This window comes from Zalophus californianus, chromosome 9 (genome assembly GCF_009762305.2).
Source record: "Zalophus californianus isolate mZalCal1 chromosome 9, mZalCal1.pri.v2, whole genome shotgun sequence".
NCBI lineage: Eukaryota > Metazoa > Chordata > Mammalia > Carnivora > Otariidae > Zalophus > Zalophus californianus.
Window position 1 is genome coordinate 70,063,041 of NC_045603.1, and position 23,611 is coordinate 70,086,651.

The 23,611-nt window shown below is 40.4% G+C and overlaps 1 pseudogene; it reads right to left on the bottom strand.

The window, feature by feature from the left end:
* Nucleotides 1-1,885: 1,885 nt before the first annotated feature.
* The window catches only part of LOC113922312, an 86,324-nt pseudogene continuing 64,598 nt past the window's right edge, over nucleotides 1,886-23,611 (bottom strand).

Here is a 23,611-nt window from a genome sequence, read left to right on the forward strand (position 1 = left end):
ACTACATCCATGGGAAATTATGCTATGTAAAAAAGAGTTATGGGTGTTAATATCATAGTCATGGTTTACAGTTAAGTAGAAAAAGTATGTTCTAAAATTTTAGGTCAAATAGTCCAAATATGTGCATGCCTTTATGTGACACATGGACAAGGGGGACCTATAAGGACATACTCCAGGGTATTAACAGTGGCTCTTCTAGGTGGTAGGACTGTGAAGGACTCCTAGTTCTTCCTGTTCACTTACCTGCATTTTCCATAATGAGCAACTTTTTGTTTTTTTTTTTAAGATTTTATTTATTTATTTATTTGACAGAGAGAGACACAGCGGAGAGAGGGAACACAAGCAGGGGGGAGGGGGAGAGGGAGAAGCAGGCTTCCCACAGAGCAGGGAGCCCGATGCGGGGCTCGATCCCAGGACCCTGAGATCATGACCTGAGCCAAAGGCAGACGCTTAACGACTGAGTCACCCAGGCGCCCCAACACAATGATCAACTTTTATAACTTAAAAAAAGCTACTTTAATTTTTTTAAAGTATAGTTTTACTTTTAAGAAATTTTCTCACACCTCAAAAAGATTAGTCTACAGTTTAGGTCTGCTCTCAGAGGTGGTGGGATGCTTTAGCCATCTTGTCTTAAGAAAGACACCCCAGGGTTATCACCTCAACATTTTATATCCCTGCAAATTCATAATGTGAGCTATTTTAAAAGTTCAAAATATTCATATATCTTGAAAAATTACAATACGCCCTTTCCATTCTTTCCATTTTTTCTTGCTCCTCTCCCTCTTGTATTTGTAGCTGATTTGGTGAGATTGGGTTAACTGAACTCTGAAATCTACAATGCTCCAAAGCTTCACATACACACACACACACACACACACACACACACACACACACACATGATTTTTCCTATTCATTATTTAATAAAATCATTTCTAACTATAATTTTAACTCAATTTACAATATTTATCAGTCTCCAAATTGACATTTTGCCACCTAAAACAAAAGAAAATCTAAAACTTAAGTTGTACCTTTTTTTTAGGCTCCACTCAAGAAATAATGCACCAAACACTTTTGCATTCCTTTTTCCTGTATTTTTTTAAGTAAATAACAAAGACTTTACTTTTTTTTTACCAGCTTTACTTTTTTTTAAGATTTTACTTACTTATTTGACAGAGAGAGAGCATGAGCAGGGGTTCCCTGCTGAGGGGCAGGGGGAGGGCTTGATCCCAGGGTCCTGGGATCATGACCTGAGCCCAAGGCAGATGCTTAACCAACTGAGCCACCCAGGCACCCCCAGCTTTACTTTTTTAAACCTAAGCTTAACATTTAAACAATTGTCAAAAGTTACTAAGAAGCCAATATTCATGCACAACTAGAAAACATCCTCAATTTATATCAAATGAGAAACATATTACCATTAATGCATTAATATCTCTCAAAATTAAATACCAGAAAAAATTGAAATTATTTTTGGAGAAGATTCATCCTGACACTGTTAACTTCACAGCAGGTTGACTCTACTTGGCTCATGTTTCAAACACAATGGAAAAGCAGGTCCACACTGGTGTGAGCATACAAGAGTCAGGTCACTTTGGATAACATTTAATAAAAAAGCAAAGTGCATACAGAGATTTACAACAATTTTAAAAACAAAAAAAAAAATTAGCTCTATTATGGGGTCCCAACCATAAACTCAAAAGTCTATGATAAATAGGGCTTCGATGAGTTGTGTATAAATAATACTGCAGTTACAGTTATACTGAAAGTTCAATTATTTGAAATCTTCAAATAAATAAATAAATAAAATGTTCCTGCTAATCCTTAAATGGGCTGGATATAGTCAACATTTCTGTTACATACGCAGATTTAATCATTTGTTGTCCAATCATAGCAGCTGCTCCTTATCATTTATCACAAGGACTTTAACTGATGGTCTTCTTCAACTTCTACTCTTTCTGGACCATCCTCGACAATTCCCTTTCTAGTGATTTTTCTGCCATTAACAATTTTAGTTGTTAGTAGAAGGTGATATAGATTTGAAGTTACACATCTCACTACCACCAAAGGCCATGGAAGAAAATGAAATGAGTCCCCCTTGACCTGGTGAACCAAAGGAAGTAAATCGATTTCTGTATCAATGAAGAAAATCCTCCACCGAAAGATGTAAATCCACTGAAGGCAAAGAAAAACAACCCGTGCCTCAGCACCTGCTTCTGCAAGAACCCCTTTGATTGCCCCCCACCAAGAAGTCCTCCAATGGGTCTTTGAAGAAGCCGAATGAAAACGGGTCCCTTCCACTTCCACCAAAAAATGCCCTGAAGACGTGGTCTGGGTTGCGGAAGGTGAAGCCAAACTCAAAGGGACTGTCAAAATGACCCACCTCCACCTCCACCTCCATTTAATCCTTCTTTGACATATTTATCATAGATATCCCGTTTTTTGGCATCTGATTACACCTCATACGCCTCAGCTACTTGTCTGGGTTTTCTCTCCACTTCTCGTTTATTCTCAGGATGCCACTTCAGTGCCAGTTTCTGATATGCCTTTTTAACATGCTCCACTGAGGCATGTCGCTGCCCGCGTAGAACTTCAGAGTGATCCAGCTGATTTAACAGGCTGTGGACTGAGTCTGTGGACAGAGCCGTGGGGGGCAAGAGCTGCTGGGGGGCAGGGGCTGCAGGGGAGTTTGGGCGCAGGGGGAAGGAGGGGTGGAGAGAGGACTAGGAACCTCGAGTGGGGGGAGGGGCGGGCTCGGAGACGCGGCCGACTTGTCCCCCTCGGCTTCCGCACGGGGGCGCTGGCGGCGGTGGCGGCGGCTTCTCAGGCTCTCCATTCCCTCCCTTCTCCAACAAGCAGAAAAGTTGTAACTTTCTTATTCATCCCATTCCAAAGAAATAGATGCTTCTCCAATGAACCCACATATAGCTCCATTTATAGGAACAAACTTTTCAAGTAAAAACTTTTGTACACGTCTATTCCATCATCTTTTTTAGTTTGCTGGGTCATGTTTTCCAGAAAATGAAGAATATTGGAAGAAGTCCCAGAAAGACTGGGGCAGGGCCACTATACGTCATGAATTTTCACGTAGAATTCTACTTTCAAATAGTTTTATTTTCAGCTTTTTAGTTTGGAAAACGTTCTTTTCGGAGGGGTGTAACTAAGATCTCCAAACGACACCACAATGGGAGATGCATCTTTAATCTGTTTGCAGGTAGGACAATTAACCTCACTGTTAAAAAATATAAATATAGGGGCGCCTTTGTGGCTCAGTAGTTAAGCATCTGCCTTGGGCTCAGGTCATGATCCCAGGGTCCTGGGATCGAGCCCCACATTGGGCTCCCTGCTCAGCGGGGAAGCCTGGTTGTCCCTCTCCCACTCCCCCTGCTTGTGTTCCCTCTCTCACTCTGTCAAATAAATAAAATAAAATCTTTAAAAATATATATATATTATAAAATATATAAAATTATATAAAAGTCAGATCACTTACCTAAGGCTGGGATGAAAATTATACCCACACAAAATTTTACTCTGTAAATAATTGAAATAACAGAAGTGTGGGGGGAAAGGTCAGTATGAGTGTATAGGAATTTTTTGTAGCATAGTGGCCTCTGAGTCCTACAAAACTGGGTTCATAACTCTTAGTTGGCCATTTTCTAGCTGTGTCAACTTGGGCTAGGTACTTAACCCCTGAAAAGCCTCAACATCCTCATCAGTAAAAAGGGCTATAAATTAACCTACCCGGCAAGGCCCTCAGGAGGATTAAATGAGATAATCCATGTACAACACTTCACAGTGTGCCTGACACATAGGAAGCACTCTATAAACACATGTCATCATCATTTCTGAGACATGGCAATCTGTTCTATAGGCTGCTTGTTACGAATATGTACCCAATGGAGATCATAAGACACCAAAAAGATGGCAACTCCTATGAATTGCATAATGATTTTCAGTGGCAAATCAAGTGCTAATCTGCCCTCTATATACCAGAGTCTGACCTTGAAAGTGTTTTCCAGACTCTGGTGAAAGTCATAGGAGCTCAGGTCTGCAGTCACAAAAGGAATGTGGCTCTTAAAAGCTTACGACAGACCACAGATATGGGGCAGTTAACTTATCAAGAGGAAATGGGCTCTGGTTTTCTTTGCAGGCCTCAGATCCAGGAGCTGCAAAGTTGAGTCACCAGCTTGCTATCTGACCCCAGGCCAGCCACTTAACCTCTCCCTGACCCCATTTCCTTACTTAAAATCAACTCTCTGCTCATGTTCCGTTCAAGTCATTATCTCTACCCACAAAAATTGGTTGTGACTAAGGTGTCCCGAAGATTTTGAAAATTAATTATTCAGTGAGTTGGGTTTACAAAATAGAACGGTGAAAGGTTGGGAAATGAATAAGTCCAGCTCTGCTTTTTGGTGTTTTGGTATTATTTTAAGAGTTCTCTTCCTGGAACAAAATCAACCCAGACAATAAGCTTTGTCTGACACTGTGACCCTAGTTGCTGATGAAGTTTTCTTGTGTTGGTATTTCTGGGAGTGACAGAATGGAAGAGAACAGGAGCCCCTTTGTCAGAGGGTAGTCAAGAGGGAAATAAATTTTTGTTATTTAAAGAGAATTTAGGACAAGCGAGGCAGTGTCATTTGTTAAAGAACTAGACCAGCAGCTTGGATTATTGGGTTTTACATTCAGCCTCTGTCTCTCTACTTAACCTAGGACAATTTAAACAACTATGGATAACCATAGGAGTAGTGCCTGAACTAAGAAGCTCTCCCAACTACCAATTTACACAAAATAAATGTACATCCACACCCCTCAGTACTCACTGAGACAAATGTCTCACCTTCCTGGGGTCTACCGTGAACACCTTGAACACAAAAGTATATTGTGTCTGTTTTTTGTCCTCACTCACACAATGACTAGCTCCAGAAATATTGCGCACAAAAGAAGTGATGAGGAAGTGTCTAAAGTGTTACATCTAAAAGTAACTGAAGTTTACTCTCTTTGTCAGAGTTTTTTAAACATCAACCATCTTCCAAAAAAAAAAAAAATGTCTGAAATATTCTACACCTTTTCCTGCTTTCTTGCTGACTTGACGTCAGCCATATCACCATTAATTGACTTCCTGGCCTGCAATAATTTTTGGTTTCCTTACTTGCTAACAGAAGCAGCCCTTCCTGCTTCTAATTTAGTCCTTTTAAGCTACTGAGAAATCAAATTAACAAGGCGTATCAGTTCAAGTTAGGTTCAGCTATGAGTAACAGAAAACCGACTGTAGTAGCTTAAATGCAAGAGGCATATTTGTTTGTGTAAAGAAGCTAGAGGGAAGCAGGGCGCCTAGGTGGCTCAGTCCGGTAGGCATCTGACTCTTGATTTAGGCTCAGGTCATGATCTCAGGGTCATGAGACTGAGCCCCATCTCGGGCTCCACACTGAGTGTGGAGCCTGCTTAAGATTCTCTCTCCCTCTGCCCCCCCCTCCCCCACTTGCTCGCACTCTGTCAATCTCTCTCTCAAAAAAAAAAAAAAAAAAAGTGTAGATGTAAGCAATACGGGTAGGAGGACTCCAGACCACCTTCTGAGGCCTTCTGTCTTTACTCTGTTCTATGTGACTTGTCATAGTCTAGGAAAGCTTTTGGAGCTCTAACCATTACAGCTCCCTTGCAAGCAGCAGAAAGAAGGAAGGAAATAATAACAAAAAGGTACAACTCTCCTCTTTTTACTGAACTGTTCTGAAAGTCCTACCAACATTTGTATGACATTTTATGCACCAAAACTTAGCCACACTGACTCCACCTAGCTGAAAAGGAAGCACGATTCTCCAAACCAGTATATTACATATATATATTCAAAGGCTCTAAAGCCTGTTTACTTTATTATTTCCCTGTTCTCAAGATGTAAAGATTGCTAGAAATCTTGCCTTTTGATAGGCAGCAATTGTCCTGAATTATCAGGAATGGAGCATTACATGTAGGGTGTTATCACATGTGCCAGTGCTGGGTGACATTTGGAAAGCAGACAAGATCTCATCTTCTTTGTAAATTCTAAGGCCATGTTTTACAATCTCTTAAAATCCATGCCTTCCTTTAAAAACATAAAAATCATATGCCTTCTTTTATTGTTATTTGAAAAAATTAAATTAGATATTATGATTCAAACTTTGCAAACACTCACATACACCAGTGGAGATCCTGAATTCACACCCACCACACTACCACCACCTGCTTTGAGACTCACTGTTCCAAGGCAATGTCAAGCAAAGGATAGACACAAAGTGTTGGTAGATGGTCTCACAAGAGGCTTGGGATGAAGGCAGTCATGTCTCTGGATTCAGGTCTGATTATTTGGCCTGCTGATTTACTGGACACCAAATTGGAGAGGTTAACTGGAGATCTGATCCAAATTAACTGTAGTACTTTATGGACTAAAACAGAGACATGAAGGCTAATGAGACCACTAAGTAGATAATGCACTTCAACCAAATGCAAGGAGATGTCATATTTAATGGAGAAGAGGATTGTGAGAAAGCATATGTAGAGCTTCCGAGTACATGGAGATGGCTTCTTGCATTTTGAGGACCCAGTAACTCATTGAATGAGTGAATGAATGGGCATCGTACACTGGTAGGCACAGACCAGGAGATGAGGAGAGTGGGATGGTCAGATGAAAGGAACATCAAATAGTTTGGTGGTTTCCAACCGGTAAACAGAAGATCCCAGAGGGGGCCTAGTAACTATTGCAAATGTCTTCAACCCCTTATGTGCAATAAGCAATAAGCACATTTCTGTAGATTGAAAAAGAAAAGTACAATCACCTTGGTGATGGGGTGGTACAGTGTGTCAGAATATACCCTAGAGTCCACAAAGCTACTACAAGATTTCACGAAAGAAAATCTTCTCAATCTCCCAAATGCTCAGAATCTGGTAGGGAAAGGACAGCTTCAGGTTTCTAGCTCTGAGGAGCATCTCCTATGTATAATGCTTTCTGAAGATTTCCACCAAAGTAGCCCTTGAAGGCTGAGAGTTTACCAGAGCCTGAAAGGCTTCCTAGCACATCCCAAAGAAGTGCCCAGCATGAAGCTTGGAACTTCTTTGAAGTTGTCCTTTAAACATGCATGTAAATTGTATTCGATCCAATAGATAGTATTTGTTTTCATTTTATAATTTTCGCCAACATTAAAGCATGATTGCCATATTCTCCATCTTATACATAGCTCATTACACATAGCTCATTTTAAAAAACTGAAAATCTGACCTGCAAATAACCCAGGGGGTTACTGTGCTTAACCTTGCCTGAATGTTTTCATCTGCCACTTAGATAATTTTTAATGGGGTTAAAAAATACTCAGCCCTTGGGTATTTCTAAATTATATTCTGCCATCACATTTAGCTGGGTCTCCCCTCACTTTACCAGCTGAGGATGGAGAAAGGGAAGATTGTAAGCTGTCAGATGATAGTAATCACCCACAAAGGGAATGGAGAAACGGATTTTATGGAATAGCATTTCTGAAAGATCACTGACATGAAATCAGAACTATGTTTTTCAAACACAAGTAATGTAGGAACTTCTTTCAGATGAAAACTACCCATAATTTTAAGTGCAGACCTAACCATTATGACTTAAATGGCCTGTATCAGAAAGCCACCAAATGTAAATAATAATAGCATAAAACTTGGTAGTATTTCTGTGTATGTTCTTACCCAACTACATAACCAAAACAAATTTACATATTAAATAAAGGCAGAACCAACAAATTAATAGTTTTAATTTTTTTTAAGATTTTTATTTATTTATTTAACAGAGAGAGAGAGAGAGAGAGAGAGAGAGAGCACAAGTAGGCAGAGCGGCAGGCAGAGGGAGAGGGAGAAGCAGGCTCTCCGCCGAGCAGGGAGCCCAATGCGGGGCTCGATCCCAGGACCCTGGGATCATGACCTGAGCCGAAGGCAGGCGCCCCACAAATTAAGTTTTAATTTTATGTAACCTACAATGTTGTATAGAAAATAAATCTTTCAGTGTGAATAAGATTACATTTGATTTTTTTATGTAATAAAAACTTGAGCATAGAAGTTGCAGAATGTTAGTTATAAATTAGTCATCCAGATGACCAAGAATATGCTTAAAATTTTTTAATTATCATCAAGGTGAATGAAAAATATATTTTTTAAAGAATTCTGCATTCTTTTTTTGAAAAAGATTTTATTTATTTATTTGACAGACAGAGAGAGAGCACAAGCAGAGGGAGAAGAAGGAAGAGGGAGAGGGAGAAGCAGGCTCCCCACTGAGCAGGGAGCCCAATGTGGGGCTGGATCCCAGGACCCCAGGATCATAACCTGAGCCAAAGGCCGACGCTTACCCAACTGAGCCCCCCAGGCACCTGAATGGAAAATATTTTAATTATCGTAGAAAATACGCAGCCTTCTAAGAGTACATCCATACTCCTCCATGCCAAGTTTAGATGCATTCATTTAGCGGAAAGAATAAAGAAATATAAATATAATGAGAGTTCTTAGCATGCTGCATTGTTCTATCTGTTTCTGTGCCTGTCTCCAGCACTAAAGAGAGTGTTGCAAAAAGAAATGCACAGTCTGGCTCATTAGTATCTTCCTAAGTCCTAGTACAGTGCCTGACACATAGAAGGCCCTAAAAATATATTTATTGAGTGAATGAATACCTTTCCTAGAATTTCCTAGAATTCTACAGAAGGGTTTCAATCTAGCTGCTGATCAACAGAGTAAGGAAAAACTGCCCTAAAAGTCAGTGGAAGGTGTGCATTGATAAAACTTTGGATATCATTAATAGACTTCTCTCTCCCCGGGAGGATGGTCACAGCAGCTGGTGGGATGTAGAGGTCTGGGAAATGACGGGAGTTAATAGTGTTGCCAAAAGCTTTGGAGGAAATTGTGGTTCCTGAAGCCTGAGGCTAGAAACCTGTGGTTCCTGAAGCCTGAGGTGATGAGATTGGTTTATATTTTACTTTCTTAAAAAGCTCTTTCTGGAACCCAAGGAGATAAATAGGTATATCTGCTAAATAATTTTCAATTTATGTCAATGTTAAACTCAAAAGGGAGGTGGAACCAGTCATTTTAACCCATCTTTAGGGGCGCCTGGGTGGCTCAGTTGTTAAATCATCTGCCTTCGGCTCAAGTCATGATCCCAGGGTCCTGGGATCGAGCCCCGCATTGGGCTCCCTGTTCGGCAGGGAGCCTGCTTCTCCCTCTCCCACTCCCCCTGCCTGTGTTCCCTCTCTCGCTGTGTCTCTCTCTGTCAAATAAATGAATAAAATTTTTAAAAATACATAAATAAATCCATCCTTAAGTAGTAATAACATAATTGTGAAATATGATGATCACATGATACTAATTTCATTTTCCTGCCACTTGAAGAGAAGCTGAGAAAGGCATTCATTAACCAAGATAGCCAAATTTCTTTTCTTTCTTTCTTCTTTTTTTTGAGGGGGGGAGGAGGTGGGTTAAATTTCTTAAACATAAAAATAATCTTTTCTTTTCCTAGGTATGAATTATAAAAGAAAGTGAAATGATAAAAAAAAAATCTTCTTTTAAATGAGGCAGAAGATAAGTTTTGGTGTGCCCAAAAAAAAAAAAAAAAATCAGAATTCAATGTGTAATTTCCAATCTTTTCCCCCATTCCTAAGAAGATAAACAGAAATATTTTCTCTCTGCAAAGGCCTAACAACTGATAACACTACTTGTTTTACCCATCCTAAGGGACAGGTGTGACAAGAGAGAAGGATCATATGATCTGATAAGAATGGAGGAAATTACATAAAAACACTTTCTCTGTGTAATTGAAGATACAAAGGAAAATTTGTTTTAACTAGAAGCTTTCATATTGAGAGTTTATAACTTAAATATTACTTTCTCTTCATGTTTTCTTGTTCAAACTCCCTTTTTTAATCTTAAAATGTAACCTAATTTCAATGGTAGGTTTTTGAAGTGGAAATTCATAGCTCTAGAATGGAATCTATAAACATAATGTGTTTGTTTTTGGTTTTTTTAATTCAATTTAATTAACATATAGTGTATTATTAGTTTCAGAGGTAGAATTTAGTGATTCCTTAGTTGCATATAACACCCAGTGCTCATTACATCAAGTGCCCTCCTTAATGCCCATCACCTGGTTACCCCATCCCCCCACCCACCTCTCCTCCAGCAATCCTGAGTTTGTTTCCTGGAGTTCAGCATCTCTTATGGTTTGCCTCCCTCTCAATTTTTATCTTATTTTATTTTTCCTTCCCTTCCCCTATGTTCATCTGTTTTGTTTCTTAAATTTCACATATGAGTGAAATCATACGGTATTTGTCTTTCTCTGACTGACTTATTTCCCTTAGCATAATATATTCTAGTTCCATCCATGTCATTGCAAATGGCAAGATTTCATTCTTTTTGATGGCTGGATAATATTCCACTATAGATCACCTCTTCTTTATCCATTCATCTGTTGATGGATGTCTAGGCTCTTTCCATAGTTTGGCTATTGTGGACATTGCTGCTATAAACATTGCGGTGCATGTGCCCCTTCGAATCACTATGTTTTTATCCTTTGGACGAATACCTAGTAGTGCAATTGCTGGGTCAGTGGGTAGCTCTATTTTTCACTCTTTGAGGAACCTCCATACTGTTTTCCAGAGTGGCTGCACCAGCTTGCATTCCCACCAACAGTGTTAAGAGGGTTCCCCTTTCTCCGCATCCTCACCAACGTCTGTTGTTTCCTGAGTTGTTACTTTAAAACATTCTGACAGGTGTGAAGTGGTATCTCCATTTGTATCTCCCTGATGCCAAGTGATGTTGAGCATTTTTTCGTGTGTCTGTTGGCCATTTGTATGTCTTCTTTGGAGAAGTGTCTGTTCATGTCTTCTGCCCGTTTCTTGACCGGATTATTTGTTTTTTGGGTGTTGAGTCTGATAAGTTCTTTATAGATTTTGGATACTATAAACATAATGTTTTTGCCGGGTTGCTACTTGATCAATCAAAAGTTGTTTGGGGTCCTTACCACGTGACTAACATAACATGTTCTTATGTATATATTCCTTCATTCTGAAATTTTTACTTTTAATTTAACATTTTAATACAGTATTACTTGTAAGTTCCCTCACATCCTTGAAGGAATAGTGTGGTGGGTGGGTGGATGGATGATGGATGAAAGCATGCACAGATGGATGGGCAGACAGCTGGACAAATGGGTAAATGGATATACAGAGAAATAAAATGCTATTAGCACATGATCAGTAAAGATTGTAAGACAACATATAAAACAGCACAAAGTGTGCAATACAGATTCTGGTGCTGCAGAAATCAGGAGAGTTGATAACTGATGGGATTGATAGAAAAATGTTTTATGTCTTTTAGTCTCACACACGCCAAAAAACTCCAACACCACATGGAATCCCCAGATGTTTCTTCTTTCTGTTAAGGCCTCACTCACGACTGGGGGAAAATCACATGGTGTCTCTCCCCTTCCTCTCAGCAAAGTTTCCAACTTTTATAGCTTTCTTCTTGGTCTCTAGTCTTCTTCTTTCTCACTCTCAGAAGACTGCACTCCTACTTCCCACAGAAATGTGTAGAAATCAGATATGAATTTCCTCAGCCTCTGTGTTGTCAAATCCAATGAATACATTTTGGTCCTTGACTTGCTTGACCTCTCTGAGGCCTCTGACATGACCAAGGCTTGTCTCTTCGTGAAACACTCCTTTCTTGGCAACCATGAAGTTCCCCTTGCCTGAATTCTCTTACTTGTCTGGCTCTTCCTCCTCAGTTCCTTTCAGGGGTTCTTCTTCATCAGTTTAGAGTTGCTGTTTATACTAGTTAGCAATTGCAACAATAATGGTGCCTAACAAAAAGCCATTCCCAAATTCAGGTGTTTACAGTGACAAGCATGTATTTTCACCCTCTCAAGTCTGCAGCTGAACTGCCGTTCAGTCAAACTAGGGTGGGCTCTCTGCTTCAGACTGTGCGTCAGCTGGACTTGATTCTGAGTTGCAAGTCAGGCTCCACCTGGGGGCCAGTCTGCCTGTTTTTATTCTGGGGCCAGTCTGAAGGGACAGCGGCAACTGAGGGCATGTCTCTCTCACAAAAGATCACCAGAATATAAGAGGGAAGCTCAACGGCACATGTACATTTTTTTTTTAAGATTTTATTTATTTCTTTGACAGAGAGAGAGAGGGAGACACAGCGAGAGAGGGAACACAAGCAGGGGGAGAGGGAGAGGGAGAAGCAGACTCCCCACGGAGCAGGGAGCCCGATGTGGGGCTCGATCCCAGGACCCTGGGATCATGACCTGAGCTGAAGGCAGACACTTAACGACTAAGCCACCCAGGTGCCCCGGCACACGTACGTTTTAAATACTGTTCATATCATGTCCACTAACATTCCATTAGCCAAAGCAAGTCAAGGTATGGGTGTCTCATATATCCTCCATGAACCCACTGCAAGGATGTGGATATATAATGGAATTACGAGGAAGTAAGTAATTCAGAATAATCATTCAATTTTGTTTCCCAGGGTTCTTTCCTCATCCCCTTTCCCTCCTCATCTCTTCTTGGGTTCTTACCCTTTCTCATTACATGTTAACAATCCCCTCCCTAATCTATAGCTTCAATGCAGATTTTCTTGCCAATCTCCAGATCTATACAACCAGTTGCCAAATCTCTGGTTGGGCAAGGCCTCTGAAATGCAAGATAAAAGGAAAACTTCAGGAACTGCATGTCTTATCTTTCCATAGATAACCCAAATTGTGACTCCCGCCTAATTAATATTTAACGAGGGGTTATTATGTATCAAGCACTGTTCTAGGGGCAGGAGATAGAACGATGAAGAAGAAGAGGGAGAAAGAGGAGGAGGAGCATGGGGAGGAGGAAGAGAAGGGGGAGGAGAAGAAGAATGCTACCCTCATGTTGCTTACATTCCACCATGCTTGTTAAATAATTCTAAATTTTTAGGTATCAGTTAGGGTTGCATCACTGTATCACTACAAATAATATAGAAAACAGATTTATTATGGGGATTAGACCACATGTGACTGTGGGAATAGTCTCTGCAGGCCGATGGAGGAGTCTATACAGGCTGTTTTCTCTGTGACTAGGGTTGATCCAGTATAGCTAGTTATCTCAAGGTCAGCCAGACTGGCAATAGGGAAGGAAAGCTGAATCAGAAACCATGAGGATGGACTGGGACCTAGGTCTGCCTCACATCTCAACCTCGGTGCCTTAGGAGACCTACTGGCGCCCTTCCCCATGGAGCTGCACATTCACTTGGCTTAGCCCTCGGGGAAGCTGATGGAGGGAACCTGGTGAAAGGTGGGAGCCACAGACCTGGGAGCTACCCTGCACCAACTAGGTGAGCCAGCAGACCTGCAACTGCATGGGCGAGTTGCTACAGTGGCTCGTGCCCAGCACTGACCTGCAGAACTCAATATGGCTGCAATTTCATTTGAGCTTTCTTGCCTAGAATGTCTCCTGTGGCCAATACAAACCAAAAATCATCCAGGAAAGAGAATTCTGGGAAACATAGTTCCAGAGTAAATAAGGTGACACAGAATAAAGCCATTATAGTTTGTTAAAATATATATATTTTATATATATGTAATATATATACATATGTTACATAAATATAAGTATTTTATATATATGTATGTGTATATGTACATATATAATATGACTTCAGGGTGACCTGAGTGGTGCATAGAATTTATATAATCCTAGAGATGAGACGATTCACCCAAAAGGCAAAGATCAGTATAATGGTTTATCACAATAAATGGTGTGGCCAAGCTTCAGAGGCTTATCTTTTAGAAAAATGTGCTCGATAATACACTTACCTGCTTAGGGACTTTTTAACATTTGATGGAACCTGATCAAAAGATGCTAGTAAATCAATATACAAATCCCTAGTGTTAAATATGTTTAATTATTTGGAGGAAAGATATTACATAGAGACAAGAGGATGTGTTCTTTACATGTCCGAGAACTTCCGGCCACCCAGGAGCCATTTACTCTTCCAGCAGAGTAATTTATTGGGGGCCTAAAAAAGTAAATGCACCAACCCCATGACTAGCTTACTTGCGGGTAGTAATTTACTCTCCTGGAAGCATCTGGCTCATCACTTTTACTATAGTTTTCACACATATTCTGAAGAAGGTGTCAATCACTTGACTATCTGGGTACAATTGACATAATTTAGAACAGATGTCACATCTCACTAATGGAAAGAAGGCTCTGCTTGGAGAACTGCTGAAGGGGATGGGAAGCGCATGCAGCCGGCAGGCCCTGGAGCAGAGCCCGTGGGCACAGACACTCTAGGCAAAGGTTTAAAGTAGAAGCTGACCTACAGTATACACAAGACACCCACTTTCTTCACCCTTCTTCCCTTTGCTCGCCCTCTCTCATTGTCTACTCCTCACGCTCCCTGGATCTAAGGAAAGAAGCCAATAAACTAATTCACACTAAGGTGTAAAACCCTGATAAGACAGCTATGGGATATGAACAAGGTCAGAAACCAAGGAAAAACATCCAAGTGATGAGATTTGAGGGAATCTTGAGCCAATAAGGGAGGATGTAAACCTTCAGATTCCCTCAACTTAATCCCTCCACGCACTTAGAGCCTGCCTTATGCCCTAGCACGGTGGACTCACAGATGGTAAGAATGAGGACTGTTTTTATTCAGCTCTAGTGCTTTCCCCCAGACTCCAGATGTAGGGGAAACCTCAGCCCACCTTTTGTGCTTGTTTCTTATGAGCAATTTAGGTGCTCTAACTAATAACAGGCCAGCACTGGCCTTTCCTGTATGCTGCTTTTTCTACTGACTGAAACTCAGAAGCAGTATGCTCAAAATATCTTTCTCGATGTTTATTTCTCTCACTACTAAATTCTTTCTCCAAAACTCATAGGACAGATGTAGAGAAAGAGAGAGTCCTATCACAACAGGGAAATATGAATTTTCAAATAAGAGAGCAAAAGGAAATGAAATACAAAATAGCCTGAAAAGATTTCCTTTCTTGAGATTGGAGAGGCTTTCAAACCAATGCTTGAGTTTACACACTGTACAGCACTGTACTTTCAGCCCTCTAGATTCCTAAAGAAGTGTCCTTAATGGTCTAGCCTTGAATTGCCCTACCCTGTTGTCTGCCCTCCCCACTGTGCCAACCCTCCATATCCCCAGCCCATAAGCAGCTCAGATCCACGTTAATGCCAAGAAAGCCCTGCATGGGGTCCCAATTTCCTGGAGCCAAGGGCAAAAATAAAGCTATGAAATTGTTTGCAAGAGCTTAAAATAACTAGTCTGGCAAAGCTAAGCTCCACTTTGAGAGAGACAACAGAACAGCAGAAGAGAATTTTTAACCATCCCACTGCCCATAAATGACCTCCCTGCTCTGCTCAGCAGTACACTTCCTTCCTATGAGAACATCTCCCCTAAGGCAGGGACCATCATTCAGCTTTTTATTTTTCACCCACATAGCATCTTTGTAAACATCTACTGAATAGTAAAAGACCAGTAGCAATGAGAGAAAGGCTCTTAATGTAATTTAATATGACTTCAGAAACCACAACCAGGAGACAAATACATCAGTGGATGCATTTTTCTTTTAGAATGACCAAAATTTACTCATCATGAATCCTCTGTTGTAAGCATGTCCCAAAGGATTGCAAAACAAAAGCTAGATTCACCGGCTTCTTCCGTGCTAAACAAGACTCACCCTGTCCCTTGGGGCAGCCAGCAACCAAAAAGGGTTTGCACCCTGCCCCACGGGGCAAGCAACTGAGAGCAAAAAGGAGTCTAAAATAAGGAAGGCTGGGTGGAGGAGGTTCCAGCCCCACCTGCACCATCCAGGGCACTGAACCAAGTCCCTTGGATGGAGGTCCAACAATTGAGGGCAGGTTAATCAACACCAATCTTGGCGTTTCTCTGTAGCGGGCACAGAACCAACACGATGCACTGTCAGGCGCACAGACACATGCCTTCTTGCCAAACCCTCGGGCAAGCTGGATCCAGTCTCCATTATCTAATTTGATTCTGAGCCCCTGGCTACAATGGTGGATGAGGGCCAAGCCCTAGTAAATCCCCATGCACTGAATGGTTCCCAGGAACTCAGGTCAGCTCTGGCACCTCCACGGAGTCAATGCTTAGACTATGTACCCGCCCCTCTCCTCCACTCACAGATTTCAAGCTGGGCCCTGGAGACTTCCAAAGTGGAGGGAGCCAGGAATCAGACAGGATGTTCTTAAACAAATATGAGCCGAAGCTGGCATTAGCACCAGGTTAGGTTATCTGAGATGCCAGGAGCCCTAGCACATTCCTGAATACACTGACTCCCAGAATGATGACCAATGTTTCAAAGTTTTAGATCTCCCTCAAATGTCATATTAAAGACTAAACTTGCCCTAGATACATCTATATTCATCTATAGCCATCACCCAAGACATTATTTATGTTACTCTGGCTGCCTGATAAAGTCAGGGAGTTTAGAATCAATTTGGGGTCCATCTTCGTATCCTAGAATCTAGCATTGAGTCTGGCACACAATATATAAGCAACAAAACTTTATTGAAGTGAATTATTCTTGCTGGTAATGTGGTACATATCACAGATCACATACTCCTTTGTGTTAAACATATTTGTATACTATGTTGAATTTACTTATATACCATATTATAAGCTTGTAAAGGAATAGAGGCATCGTAGGTGACCAGTAAATTTATGTTCATCAAATAAATGAAGTTGGAGAAATCATGAATTTCTCAAAACCATGAAATTTTTAGAAAACAAATTTGGACTTAATATTTTGAAATATCTACCACCGAATTCTTTAACCACCATTGCTAAAAATGTTATGTATTGTGTTGAAGATTGTTGCAGAATGATATATATTGGCTTTAACCACATCTTCTAATCAATATTCTAATGCGCATAAAGGGGAAAGGAGAAACTCCCCAAAATGTCAAAGGCCTAAAGAGCAAAAAACGTATTGCCTAACATTTTCTATACCAGCAAGTCTACTTAATCAGCTCACTGTAATGGGAAAGATTTTCATAGTGTTGGTAGTCTCTGGGTATCAGCACGTGGTCTCTGGGCTTGTTACTCAGCAGTTTGGAGCTAGGGGCAGATATCCCAAAGCAACTTTCTTCTCTCAAACACACTAGACATTTAGCTGAGCCAAATGGTTCCCATGGATACTTCCCATATCAGGAATTGTGTGATGTCCATATGTTACTTGATTAATATACTTTTAGTGTTAATAAATTCAAATTGGTGAATATTAATAGAAAACAGGAAACTCCTAAGTAAAGGTGAAAATTTAATGCAAATCAATGTCCTACGCAATATAGATTATGATGCAGTTTATTAAATGAAACAGCATTTCTCAAAGGGGCTAGAAAAAAAGCGAGCTAGAAAAATGCCTGGATGGCATTTTAATATACACCATTCTAATTTTACCCAAGCTAAATAATTGTATGTTATTATAATGATACACACAATTACTAGGTAATAATAGGGTTGCATTCATATACTAAGCACTTTACAATCTACAAGTACAATGGTAATGCAGTAATGGTTACCATCAAGTTTGCAAAAAGTTTGCTGCCTCTGTTGTCACATGCTCACATGCCCTAGTACAACCGAATTTTCCAAAATCCTTACAAACGTCACAAAGGAGCGAGGTAACTCAAGAAAGGTGAAGGTGGTTTGCTGTTTGCAAACGGATCTTGGCTTATGAAAAAGAACATGAATTAAGGAGCGAGGTAATTTGAGAAAGGTGAAGGAGGTTTGCTGTTTGCAAAAGGATCTTGGCTTATGAAAAAGAACATGAATTAAGCAGTCAGACTAATCTGGATTTGAATTCTGGCTCTTATATACGAGCTGTATGACCTTGGGCAAGTGATTTCACTACTCTTTCCTAATCAGCAAGAGCGATGATAAAATACCCTTCCAAAAACTGATGCAAAATTATGCCGGAATAATGTATGTGAAAGCACCTTGCATCACACTTGGAAGATAGATAGTGCATGCTTATAAATATTTAGTTTTCTTCTTTATGTAGAGTGAATTCTTTGCTTAAAATTCACAGCTGATACTGGGGAGTATGGATAGCTTTACCCACTTGCCCCATTTCCCCCACATTCTCTGAGGTAGTCAGGCCCCATCACATTTCTACCCTCATCTTCCCCTTAGTCTTCAGGTAAAATGAAATTTTGGGTCTCAGATAACTGAAATTTTAATGAGCTGAATCAGGATACTTTCCTACAGACAGGGGAGGTTTTTTAGGGGGGAAGGGCATCCAGATTTTTGGTTCACCTTCGTATCCTAAAGCAGCATCAGATAGAGGAAGTGGTCTGTGAGGTCTTTCATCTAAAAAAATAAATAAATAAAATAAAACACAAGCTGAAAAATCTGGGTTCCCCTGTTCCAGAGATAGGGTGGTAACTAGTTCAGTGGAGACTACGGGGAAAATACTGTGTGTTAACCTAATGAGATAATTGTACAGGGTCCCTTCCATGTAGAGAACCCAGAGCCCTTTAATATCAAAAGCTCCACTTGTGCTGAGAATATATTTGCCCTAATTTAGAAGTTCTGGAACTCTCTCAGACCACTAAAAGGAGCAAAAACTTTAAAACTGAATGCTCCTCATATGGTTTCCCTTTAGGTTATATTTAGTTCAATAAAGGAAAAGTAATTTACCTGGAAGATTTATTATGCATTTCCAAAAGGTAGACATTTACTCTCTCCTCATCACCAGGATTAGGCACAATTATGTCATTAACCTTCCAAACATTCCTTTGGGATGGTGGTGAATTTCCTAATAACCATTATGGTCAAGCTGAGGTCAGAGGTAAACAAAAGGTTAAGTATCACAGACTCTAAGGTCATATAACTTCAGAGGCAAAAACCACGATTGGAATCTAGGTTCTCTGGCTAATTACCTCACTGCCGTCCAGACTGGTATGTCTCTTCTGATGCTTACGGAGACTTTTAGTTTCTGATGTTCACGGGTCATGAGGAAAGCGGGGAAAAAAAAAAAAAAAAAGGAAAAAAATGAGCAAATAACCAGGGACAGAAAGAGGCACTCCTCAGCCTGCTTCATCCTGGTTATTTATGGCCTGCCTATCAGGGACACAGCTTACACAGCTAGGGCTTTATAGAGAAAAATCTAGACCAGATGAGTGAGTGTATTCAACGTGGTCAACCAGTCTGGGACAGAACAGCATCAGCTAGTACAGAGACAAAACGGGGTTCTTGCAGCTGACCTTTTTCATGCTCTCTACCTAGGAAATAAACAGAAAATTCCTTCATATTACCCAGTTTGCAGCTCAGATCCTAAGTTTATGAAGTTAAAGTAAGTGGAATTTATCGAGATTCTACTGCATGCTATACACTATGTTGGACATTTTATAAACATTTTCTTATTTAATCTTTATTAGAACCTTTCAAATTCTACATTATGCTCCCATTAACCCACTGAGAGCACCAAGGCTTCGAGAGACCAAGTGAAGCAAGGTTTACACTTACCAAGCAAGGTTTAGGAGCTTCTGAAGTCTGTGATCTTTCTGTTGTGTTTTAATTTTCTTACAAAGAAATTCTCTGTAAGGTGAAGGCCAGATCAAACCATTCCTCTCTCTGTAGACCACTCATCAGCAACTTTTGACAAGTGTCTTCAGCTGGGATTTCTTTGAAGTAAAGTCAGTTCAATTTCAGGGATCAGTTTGCCTCCTCCTGTGTATGCCAAGGAAAGACTGTACATAGACACTGATCACAATACCTGTTTTATCAAAGGATCCCCCATAACCCAAACTATAAACTTCCATAAAAGGAAAATGGTGGGTTATATGGCTGCCTGAAATGGCCATAGATTCCATTGCCCCCTAGGACAGTAGTATTTAATGTTATACTTGCTAGAAACCTAAGAAAAGCATGAAAGGTAATCTTTAAAATAAACAGGACCATTGTCACATCCTTCTCTTCTTTTTTCCCTCTACTCCTGATTTAGGACTTGCCTCTTCTCTCTAGAATCTAGAATGGCTAGAGCAGGGCTTCTCAACCTCAGCATTGTTGACATTTGGGGGCTGGATAATATTTTGGTACAGTGAGTGGGGACCGCCCTGCCCACTGTGAAATGTTTAGCAACATCCCTGCCCTCTACTCATGTCGGTGCCAGTAAAAGCAACACCCTCCCCAGTCATGAAAATCAAAAATGTCTCCAGATGTTGCTGAATGTCCCCTAGAGGACAAAATTACCCCCTGATTAAGAATCACTGGTCTCAATTATGGACTTAGTTACCAAAAAGCTGTAGGAAGCTCTAAATAGAATGTTGTTATACTGCCCCGAGATCCTTTTCAGGACACAGCAATCCTTGCTCATCTTAAAAGGCTGATATTCTGGACTCGAAAGAAAAGTAGATGGCATTCTTCGGGTGTCATCTGCAGTGAAGGAGAATAAAGAAGTTCTGATCTTAGAGAATTTGGCAGGAAGCAGTCATCCATTTCCCAGGTAGTAGATGGACCCCCCAAAAAATTATAGGATGAATGGAGTCATTCTTCAAAATGTATACCTTCTCAACTGAATCTTCTTAAACTGGAATAAGTTATGGAAATGAGAAAAACACAATTTTCCACTTCTTCCCATAGTGTTATTTTTTCTTTGGTGCAAATAAATCAAAGACTAAAACTTAAAGATATTCAGATGGCCTAAACAAAGTTTCTTAAAAAAAAAAAAAGGAAAGAAATGTCTATTGTTAATATGTTGTTTGAGCCTTGCAAAATTATTTTAATTCTGTAATGTTTTTGCCTTTATTCCTTGGCCTTAGGAAACTTATAAAATGAGGGGAAAGTGGCACAACATAACAATAGAAACATTGATCTCCACCTTTTCCTATTTTAAATTTTTTGTAATCTGACTTGAGTCAGTTTTACCAAGGATTAATCACTGAAGTTCTTGTTTGGCTGTTAGATTTGTCTGTGAATAAACACTGGATTGTAGGTGAAATATAAGCAAATATCTCCAAGCATTGTAGTGCAGAACCAACGATGGGAGGGTTGGATTAGGAGAGGCTGGAGATAGAGCTATTTGAAGTAACAGGATACATGAATTATCTAAGTCATTCCATACTGTTAAATAGATATAGAATGTTCTAAACTCTTAGGATTCAGAGGAAAACAGTGTATATAGATAAAAAATATGCACATGCATAATGATTTAATCCTCACAACAACCCAAGAGGCAGACTGTCATTATCCCATTTTTCTGGTAAGAAACAGAGGCACAGAAAGGTTAACTAGCTCAAACTCATATAGTAAGAGGCAGAGGTGAGACCTGAACCCTGGCAGTTTGACTCCCAAGCTCACTCAACTAGAGTACACAACTCTTTAGGAGATTTAGAAGCAAGGATCTAGGAAGGAAATGGGATCATTTGTCCCAAAGAAGTGTAAAGTGATAGATCATTAAAATTATGTCCATACGGAAGGAAGACCTGGCAATAATTCTGTTAATTTTATCACCATACAGAGAAATTCCTTTGGAGTCGGGAAGAAAGGGGCCTGACCCATCCCCTTCTGCTATCTATACGCATCAGATTAGCCCTGTAATTGCCAAATGCCAAGCCCACTTGGAAGATTCAGCCATAATGTTTCTTTAAAGATAAACAGTTTTGTAAATAAGCAATCTTCCCACTCCCACTCCCACTGACGACTAAGAAGAAGCCCTGTGTGGGAGGCTGAGTAATTAGCTCAGATCTGGAGTAAGGGACTCCAAACTCATGAGGAGATTCTTCATGGTTACCTCAGATATACTGCTGGGAGTTCAACTGCCCTGCTGCTACTATTTCTCTTTTCTCTAGTCTTAGAGGCACACATGCTCCTCCTCGGTCTCTCCTACCTCCACCTGCCCTCTCAACATGGACTATCCAAGGCTCCATCCTCAGTCACCATCATGGATCCAACCATCTCTCAGAAAGCAATCCTACGTCTAAACCTCCAGCCTGACCCCTCTCCTGCCTGACTTTCAGAACCACATTCCTAACTTCCTACTGGACATTTCATTCATTTGTCCAAAACAGGACTCACATGCTTCCCCTCTCAAAAAAACAAAATAAGGAAAATCCTTATGTCAGTGACCATAGCTAATAGCCATTATGTCTGTCACCCAGTTCTCCCCACCACTCCTAGCACATTCTAACATTTACCTAATCCTGGTTTCAAGGTTTGTCACTTTTGTTCTCTTCTCTTCATTTTTATAACCTGCCTAGATTTCTTTAATGAGCTTCTAAAAGGTTACCCTGGCTCTAGATCACGCTGCCTAATACCATAGCCATGAGCCACATATAGCTATGGGGTACCCAAAATGTGCTTAGTCTGAAATAAGACGGGCTATAAGTATAAAGGCATGCTCCATTTGAAGCCTCGGTAGGAAAAAAAAAAAAATATATATATATATATATATATATATATACATATATATATAATATCTCATTAATAACCTGCATAGTGATTATGTGTTGAAATTATAATGGTTTTTATATATTGTGAAAATCTTGAATTATTCCATGTTTCAGCTTATATTTTTTAATGTGACTGAATAACAGCCTCCCAAAGATACCAACATCTGAATCTTCAGAACCTGTGAGTATGTGACCTTACAGGGCAAAAGGAACTTTGGAAATGTGATTAGGTTAAGGATCCTGAAATGGGAAGATTATCCAGATAAGCCCAGTGTAATCACAAGGGTCCCTATGAGAGGGAGACAGGGGAAGAGTTGACTGCAGAAGATATTACACTACTAGTTGGGAAGGAGGAGGTAGGGGCCATGGCCCAAAGAATGTAGGCTGTCTCTAAAAGCCAGAGTTGTCAAGGAAACAGATTCTCACCAGAACACTCCAGAAGGAAAACAGCCCAGCTAACACCATGATATTAGACTTCTGACTTCCAGACCTGTGGGAGAATAAATGTGTGTTGCTTTAGGCCACAACGTTTATGGTAATTTGTTGCAGTAACAGTAGAAAACTAATACATGTAGCTCAAAGGAAATTTAATTTATATGTGGCTCCCCTTTGCGGCTCACGTTATGTTTCTGTAGGAGAGCACTGCTCTAGAATCTTCTCCCTGTCTGTCAGTTCCCCAGCTGGAGTGATCTTATGCCATCACTCCTCTGCTCAAATGCTGTCAGTGGCAATGCAGGTGGATAAAATGAAGCCCAAATTCTTGTTTGGCTCTCAGACCTCCCTTCATCACTTCACATTTGCCAGTCTTTGCCATTGCATCAGCACCCCAACCCCCGCCAAATACATACACACATACACACACATACATATACATATAGACGACACACAATGTTACATTAGTTTCAGGTGCACAACAGTGATTCGACTTCTCTATATGTTATGTTACGTTCATGGCAAATGTAGCTACCATCTGTCACCACACAACACCATTACAATACTATTGACTATATTCCCTATGCTGTACCTTTTATCCCTATGACTTATTTTTTTAACTTTTTTTTCAAAGATTTTATTTATTTATTTGAGAGAGAGAGCAACATGAGAGGGGGGAGGGTCAGAGGGAGAAGCAGACTCCCCACCGAGCAGGGAGCCCGACGCAGGACTCGATCCAGGGACTCCAG